Raw genomic sequence first — 8,760 nt, forward strand, 5'->3', positions numbered from 1 at the left:
AACTATTTCAGATTCTCATGCACACATTAGCACAGTGATTATTACTGAATGTACTTATTGTCTCTGGTTTCCACAGGGCAACATATTCTCTTACTGTTCCACACTCACGGCCAGAGATGGATGTGTTGGTGGGGAGACGCATGTTGGAGAGTCACGGATGGATAGGGGACTGGATGGATGAACGAGTGATCAATGGATATGCAAATGATGGACAGCTGGATGATGAGTGGATGGGTGGGTGGGTAAGTGAATGGGTAGATGGATAAGTAGATGATAAGTTAGTTCACTGGCAACTTTAATGCCAGCTACAGTTTCTCCTCTTCTGAATTCTCCTCCACAGTTGTTAGATGCTGCCCCTTTCACCTGGAACGACCGTCCTGTCCTGAATTCACATGCCCAAAGTCTATCCTAAACTACATGGTGGATCCCAGGGGTTACCTCCTCAAGCAAGGCCTTAAGGAGTCTCTCCCTAACTAGAAATGATCTTTCCATATCCTGAACACTGCCAACACCATCTCTATGAGTTTCTTGGGTGAATCTTTGCCTGTCTTGTGTTGCAGTGGGCTCAGCTTTCTTCATAGACCTCTGAGATCTTCAAAGGTGAGAAACACTCCTTTTTCTCTCTCTAGTGTAGAGAGAGAGGTGTGACCAGCTAATGAGATGCCTGTGAGACCTCCATGCTACATGGGACAGAAATACCTCACCAGACACACTGTGCCACAAGTGGAGACAGGAAGCCCACAGCAGTGAACTAACTTACCCTAAACCAGCCAGCAAGGGATCAGTAAGGACAATTACGGGTCCAGGCTTCATGACCCGTTTTCTAACTTACAGAAAAGTAAGGCTGACCTTGGGTGATGGATACCTTTCCCTCATACTGCCAGATGGAAAATCCAGGGAGGGTCCTCTCCTGGGTGTCCTCCTGTCCAGGAGAGTATCTTTCAACATATAATGTCACTGAGAATGAACATTGAAGACCAACCTACTAACTCTAAAAGTACAAATCCCCAAAAAACCTTTGTCATGACTAATACAAACTACCACGGAACCTTCTTTCTGTGGTAAGTCCATGCCAGGATGCAGCATGCCACCCTCTCCTGCTCCTCCATGCTAAGATGCATGGCCAAACTACAGAGCAGCTGAATCTTGGCTTACCATGCCATTAACTGTGAGCAATTGGCTGTACCTTCCCCACTGTCACTGTATCTAAGTATCAAATGCCAGCTATTGGGTATACGGTTAGGGCAGCACAAACCCCGGGGCCTGTAGAACTAAGCACAAGGCGCGCACCCCAGGGCCAGGTGTGGCATCAGTCCCTGCCGATGCCAATGGCAGTGTTGTCGTGTTAGGATTGGTCTCCAAGGGTATCTCAATAGAGGAACTCCAGGAAAGACTGCTTTCTTCTCTCCATAAAGCAAACCAGAGCTCTGGGGGAGGTCATCCCAGGAGACAGGAGCCACGTGGCTTGCTGGGAACACACAAATCAAGGTGGCAGGTCACGCACACATCACCACGCCCCACAACCTCAAGCATCCACCTCCACACCAGCCCCCTCACATCCGCATCCACGCCTAGAGAACACGGGAGCACGTGTGTGCATTTACCCCGGCCCACGTGCGCAGGGAACTCAGGCCTCCCAGGGACCCGGTGGCTATCAGCTTGCTAAGGCTTGCCAGTACTAGAACTCCATGGACAACTGAGACTGTGCTCTTGGGTCTCCCACCTAGGTAAGCCTGCCAGGAGGGCCAAGAGTATTTGCATATAATTTGCATGTGTTGACACAGCCCTCCCCATCTCCACACAGAGCTTTCCCAAGCTAACCTGTTATTACCGCCTCTCTGAAGTTGGAGCCACTTAACCCACCCACTGCCAGGGAGACTGGCTGGGAGCTGCAGATCAGTGGTTCACACCAGCCTCCCTGCCTCAGTTTCTCCTCTGGGAAATGGACACTGAGACAGCTGCGCATAAAAACTCCTAACACAAGGTGTTCCAGAGGGAAGTACTGCTAAGGTGTAGAGAGCTCTTGTTTGTATCAGAGGGCCAAGAGTTGCACTAGGCGAAGAAACGGGTCCCCTAGGCCTCAGGGCCCTGTTGCCATGGACCCAAAAGTACAGGACTCTTGGTTAAATTTCTATTTCAAGGGGATGGTGAGTAATGTCTTAGAAAGAGCAACTTCTATACAATCCTCTAGCAAGACAATTGTCACTGCTTAACTGAAATTCAAAAGTTAGCCGGGTGACCTAGATTTTATAAAAACAGCATACCTGGGGCCCAGGCCCCAGGGCTCCAGTTATTACTAATATCCTGTTTTCTCGCTGCTCTCCCAGAGATCAAGGGTACATGGTCCCCATTTCCTAAATGTCCTGCTTCCTACTCTGGGATAGGAAGGGGGGCAGGAGGCTTCATGGGAGGCACATTGAGAATTGCTGAGGGGAAGGGGAAAGAACGTGCACTTCCTAACCTAGGTACAGAACTAAAGGGTGCTCCCCTCCATTCTGTGTGAGGAACCTGGCAGTTATTACTGCGAACGTGAGGCCACGCTTCCTGTGGTGAAGAGCACGCGTGTTTTCATCAACAGAGCCCGTTTCTAGGGCCTCCTCACAGGATGTGAGGCCCGTGGCAGGTCACAGAGGAAGAGGGCGAGCCATGGCGGGGGTTGGAGCTTGGTTGGGGGGGCACGTGAGCTAGGCTGCTTCAGTCCAGGAGCTGGAGCAGGAGTCCAACCTACAGATCCCTCCATCGGCCCTTCAGAGAGTTTGAAGCAATACTAGATTTACTTGATTACAGTCTTTAAGCTGGGCACTGTGTGGTGTGGGACAGAAATCAGTACCTGAGTTCAAGTCCAGCTCCATTAGTTACTTGAGACCCACCAGGAAGGGAGTTAGGGGCCATGTGTGGCTCGGGAGAAAGACTGCTTATCGAATGTGCACAGGGGCCCTGAGCGTGTGATCTGCAACACTGCGTGACACACCTGTCACCCCAGCATTGGAAAATGGAGCCTGGAAGAAAGTTCCAGGCCATCCATCTTAGGCTACCTGAGACCCGAGACAGAGGGGAAAAAGAAGAGAACACACATCAAGCTTGCAAGAGCCATGTGTGGTGACTAGGGCGTCAGCTCTGTGCCTGGAGGCTTTGCCGGGCCGGGCTTTGCACACCGGGGAGCAGGGACACTATTGGTAAACCTGTACCTCACCCAAGAGTGACCGTTTTCCTTCGAGATTTATAGAGAAGAGAACCTGTATGGTAAGACCAGTGGGTATGTTATGGAGCGTAGTACCATATAAAATCCCAAATTTAAAACAGAAGCTTTACATGGTCCCCATAAAGAGGTGTTGGGAAAACCCCATCCTTCAGGCAAGTTGCAAGGATGACGCAACACAAAGCACCACCTTTCCCTGACACCACCAGCCTTGATGAGACCTTCCTTCTGGGAACTTAGGTTTCCACTGAATGGGAGCCAGTGGGGTCTGCTTCCCTGTGGATGGTTAAACCCTAAGCAGCAAAGGCAGATAGAGCATTGAAGCAGCCACCAGGCTCTCAGCAGAGTTGCTAATAGCATGATATTGCTGCAGTCACACCTTCAACAGAGAGAGGCCAGGGGTCTGCAAGTCACTTTCCTGTTCGGACTGGCAAGATGTAACCACAGATCTGTAGTTACAAGTATGGCCAGCCTAGAAAGGACTAGGGACTTTTTCATGACCAATAGAGACCCATCTTCTGTCTCTGCCCTCATGGACAGTATTCCTGGCCTACAGCTTCCATCTGGAAACTTCTCCTAGGTTGAAGGTGCTTCAGAAGGGGACTGTGGGAAAGTGATCAGAGATCCTGGTGTTGTCTAGGGGGATAGAACATACTCGGGCCCGTGAATCTGGGGTGAGACAGTTCAGGGTCCTTGATGCCGCCATGTGAATGCCAGGCTAGAGTAGACGTCAGGACTCAAGACCAAAGCCAGCGGCCTGATGGCACATACCCTCAGGTCTGGCCATTATTCTCAAAGGCTTCCGAGATTGAGGGAAGGCGACTCTTCTCCAGAGCCAGGAAATAAAACTGTCCAGGATTATCAGAATTTCTTCACACTCCAGATTTCTTCACTCAACAGTGGGGCCTCTCACATGCTACCAGGCACATGGGGACTTCTCCCATTCCACTCTGAAGAGTTCATCAGTGGCCCGGCCTTGGATTGGCCAACCAGAGAGTGTTTATTCACTAATGAAACCTGTGTGCTGGCCTCCGTGGATGGTTCAGGCTCACTCTTGGGTTGAAGGAAAGTGTTCTGGATCACTGAGGAGAGCATATGGGTGATCTCCTCAGACAGGACTATGGGAGAGGGACTCTGTGTTTTAGTTGGCTGTGGTGATGCTAACACACCACCTATCACAGACACTGGCTACCTCTTGGCCTTCCAATTCTCCCTCTGCCTTATGCTCAACTTGTCCATTGCCTGCATCATCTCACGAAGCATGGCTCCATGCCAGTAGCCTCTCCTGCTCAAATATGGGTCTTTATAAGAACAGATGTACCTCTTGAAACAGAAGCAAGCTTTGGGAGTGGTAATAAAACTGATTTTATCAAAGTCAGCATCCTTCTTCCTAGTGGTGGCAGAAATGCCCCAGGGCCTCCCTTTCTTATGCCAAGCCCTGACCCAACATCTCCCCGCAACACGCACTAATTTCAGCTTGTACAACCTTTCCTTTTGGAAAAACAAGGCATAACAATTGTAGTTCTCCTTTGGCCAATGGCCAGACAGCTAAGGGCTGGAGCCAAGAGACGAACGGATACACCCGGAGAGGCCAAGGGCAGAGGGCAGGACATACTGGACACGTTTTTGTCAGAGACCAGCCCGAAAGGCCTTGTGGAGAGTCTGTGCTTAAGATCAACACCTCTAGTCTGAACGGCATGCCAAGGCCCTTCAGAACCAAGTGCGGAACACGCCTGTGACATTAATTAATGCCGGGCAAACTGTACCAGCAGAGTCTGAACACTAAAAATAGAGCTTTGCCGACTGACTCATCTCTGACTGCACAGAATTCGGAGCCTTTCTCCCAGCTTCTGTTCTACATGTGCGTTTTTCTCTCTGTGTCTCTGTCTCTGTCTGTCTCTCTCCTCCCTCTTTCCCCATCCCTCTCTCCTCTTCCTCTCCATCTTTGTTGTCCTTCTCTTCTTTGCACTGGGAGGTTTCACTTCCGGAAGTGATGGTCCCACTCAGCTACCCTCTGACCCACAAACATGCTTAATAAGCAAGGAAATAATTGCTTTTCCTGGCTCCCAGGGTCCGAAACCGTGTCATTTGTACTTAATATTTTCCATGCGGATGCCCCTGCCTGTTACATCACATAGAACTCTATAGCTTCGCTTCCGATTACAGTCCCATCTATTTTAAACTTTGTTGATTTCTGCAAGGAAGGAAGCCTCTTTCATACAGATTAGCTGGACAGCTGGGTCTGATTGCTTCTGATTACCGGGCTCGGGGCCACTAGGGAAAAGAGGTTTCCCAAAGCCCCTTGGATGGAGGACCATTCCATATGGCCCCCAAAGTGTGGGTCACTGCTCACTCGAGGGAGGAAGGGCCAGCAGCCTCAGTCGGAAACCAACAGGTCAAGGTGAAGGCAGGCTCACACATTGCTCCACACCTCAGGGTTTGGAGGCTGTGCTGGAGGTGGAGGAGGGAACCCCTGGGTTCCGAGCTCCTGTGTGCCCCTGAGTGGGGGATTGTGTCGGAAACAACTGTGTGTGTTGGAAGGAGGCACCCATCATGCTCGCCTCACAGTCGCTCGGAGGCGAGAACCCAGGCGTAAGAATCGGAGCCCCGCACCTGGCCTTGCGCCCCAGACCTCCAGGTGCACAAAGAAAGCACAAAGTCTTCTCTCACCTTTCAGTGGTCAGTCCACAGGCAGGGGGGGCTGCCGCGCTCTTCTGAAAGCTGGTGGCTCCGAAGAGGCAGGAGCATTCTCCCTGTTCGTCCCATCTCTGCTTTCTCTCTGTGCCTCCTCTAGAGAAAACCGAGAGCTGGAGATTTAAAAAAAGAAGGATGGTGTGTGTGGAAGGTGGTGGGAGTCGGGGGTGCCGAGGCAGTGGGGGGTGGCAGAAGGACACTGGGGGGTGGTGAGGAGGCTGCCCTGGTGTGGGTTCGGGGTAATGGCCGACACAGGGGAGATGGCTTGCCTGCCGGAGCTCTGCACCACGGCAGCTTTGTGTGGGCGGCTGCAGCTCACGGCTGGGTTTCAAACCATTACACTGAACATTTGCAAACAGATAAAAAAACAAACCCGTTGGGCACAAAAGGAAACTTCTGCTTTCCTTCACTCCACACTTTCCCCTTCTCCTCTGCTCCAGGGTTTCCCAAGAGGAAGGTCAGGGTGGTTGCTGACCCCTCAGACCTCCCCTGACCACTTCTCCTCCACCATTCCGCACCCATGACCGCCACCACCACTGTGTGTGTAGACAGGAGCCAGGGTGCAAGGTCCTTCACCAAGCCTTGGGATCCATTCACTTAAACCACACTCTCTCCTCCAGGGTCCCACTCGAAGCCATACGACTGAAAAGTGTCTTTGACTTTTATACTGGAAGGTGCGGCGTCTTTCTTGGTTTTGAAGCTACCTTAGAACAAGTCAGCAAGAAGTCAGGTGAGAACACTGCCGTTGCTCGGTGACTTTTTTTCCCAAAGGACATCCTGAGAACAGTGGTAGGGGATTCTGCTCGAAAAGGAAACCACTTCCTAGTTCAAACTACTTTAAGAAGCCTCAAAGTTGTGCCCAGGAATAATCACAGTTCTTGGCAGGGAAAGGGTCTGAAAAGTTCTGCAATCAAGGCTTGCTTCACTTTGCTTAGGTATTTCTAGAATGTGTAAGACTCCAGATGAGAGAGCTCTTAGTGCAAATGAACAGGTCAGGGTCCACCAGTTCAGGACTTTCTCTGATTGGCCACAGTTATCAATGAACTTGAGACCATGGCTCTGTCATGAACAAGAGCAAAATGTGGATGACTCTGATTTCTCACAACTGTGAGTAGCTGCTAGGACCTCCTTTCCAGGTGGGTCCTGGCTTCGTTTCTACAGTTCAGAGCCCATGGGAGGAAGAAGCGTGTTCTCGGGTCTCTGTAATACCACCTGCCAGGGTCTCCCAGCCATAGACTGTACCAAAGCTGGGAGATGGGATTTCAGAGACTGTCTCCAGGGATGGGAAGATCAGAACCCTGGAGCACAGATCCTGGAGAGGCGACTCTGGGTGACTGAAGGGGCCATACTGTGGTGACAATGACAGAAGAAAGAAGATGGGGATGTCGGTACAGCAGGACAAAAGGGGACAGGACACAGCCTCCCATGAGCTGGAGGATGGCTGAAGGTCATCAGCACACACAAGGAACTCTAGTTAGTTGCTTCCTATTGCTGTGATAAATGCCATGCCCAAAAGCAATGTGAGGAAGGATGATTTCTCTTTACAATTATAGCCCACCATCAAGGGACATCAGGGCAGGAACTCAAGACAGGAACCTGGAGGCAGGAACTGAAGCAGAGGCCATGGAGGAGTGCTGCTTAATGGCTTGTTCCCTATGGCTTGCTCAGCCTGATTTCTTATAGAACCCAGGACCAGCAGCCCAGGGATGACCCAATCCACAGTGGTCTGGGACCTCCCACATCACACATCAATTATCAATCAAGAAAATGTCCCATGGTCTTGCTTACAGAACAATCTGATAGAGGCAATTCCTTAGTTGAAGTCCTCTCTCCCTGGGCGACTCCAGTTTGTGTTGAGTTGACAAAACCTAACCATGTAAGGTAAGAGGTAACTCCCTCAACCCTCAGGGCCACTCCCATCACATGGATGCCTCTCCTTAGCACAGAGTGGTTTGAGTCAACTGTTAGCAATTGTGGGTAATTTTGTTCCTCAGGGGACACAGAAACCTTTTGTTTCTTAGAGCAAAGGGCCAAGAGTACAAACTAGGCCTGCTGCTGAATGTCCTTCGGGGCATACGACAGCCCCACAAAGAGCATCCAGTCCCCAATAACACCAGGGCTGAGTTGGTCCCTTTGTGCGGTGCAGGTGAGGAACCTCAGGCATCTCGGAAGAAAGCCACACTTTAGCTAAGAAAGAAACTTCCAGGTCATTCTGACAGTTTTCACTCATGTGGGGGACAGGATGGAAATGGGTGGAAAATAAAATCTCTATTTCATGCCCAAAGGGGAGAGCGCTAACCTTTCCTTGTAAACAGTCCAAATTATGTGACTTAAAAAAAGGAAAGAAAGAAAGGGAAAGAAAAAAACTGCCTCATCTTTCATAAATCCCTCCAACAACTTGAACTCTGTGACTAGAGTGGAATGGTACAGAGAAGCGAAGAAAAGCTTTAAAAAGCTTGGGAGCACTTCAGCAGATAATCGCTCATAATTAGAGCATTTTCTAGACTCCATTAAAAAGGCTTTAAACAAAGCTGAAAATTACTTGTTGACCTCCACTCTGAAGGAGGCGAGTGGCCATGCCGACAACACTTAAATGTGCTAGGCCTGGATGGATTTTCTTCTAAGTGGAGCATTAGCAGGAATTGCAGGGGTGCTTGGCACATGGCAGTTATTACCAGCCAATCACGGGAGGCCACGGCACAGATTGATGCTCTGGAGACTGCACGCCCTTAGAGAAGACTATGCCACACTCTGGCCTCCCACTTCCACAGGAACGCCAACTCAGGGTCCAGGCCCAAGAAAGGGTTTTCTTTTTGAGTAGAGAAAAAGCAAGTCGTCTACACCCTGTAGAGTTAGGTAGGCTCATG

General features: G+C 50.4%; 1 protein-coding gene across 1 annotated transcript in view; it reads right to left on the minus strand.

Annotated features, from left to right (window-relative positions):
- The window catches only part of Znf831 (zinc finger protein 831), a 111,368-nt gene extending 105,298 nt beyond the window's left edge, over positions 1 to 6,070 (minus strand). The window contains exon 1 of the mRNA XM_057781998.1: positions 5,870 to 6,070. The gene's annotated coding sequence lies outside the window, so the exon portion shown is untranslated. The remainder of the gene's footprint in view (positions 1 to 5,869) is intronic.
- Between the last annotated feature and the right edge of the window lie 2,690 nt (positions 6,071 to 8,760).

The sequence above is a fragment of the Chionomys nivalis genome, chromosome 9 (assembly GCF_950005125.1).
Source record: "Chionomys nivalis chromosome 9, mChiNiv1.1, whole genome shotgun sequence".
Taxonomy (NCBI): Eukaryota; Metazoa; Chordata; class Mammalia; order Rodentia; family Cricetidae; genus Chionomys; species Chionomys nivalis.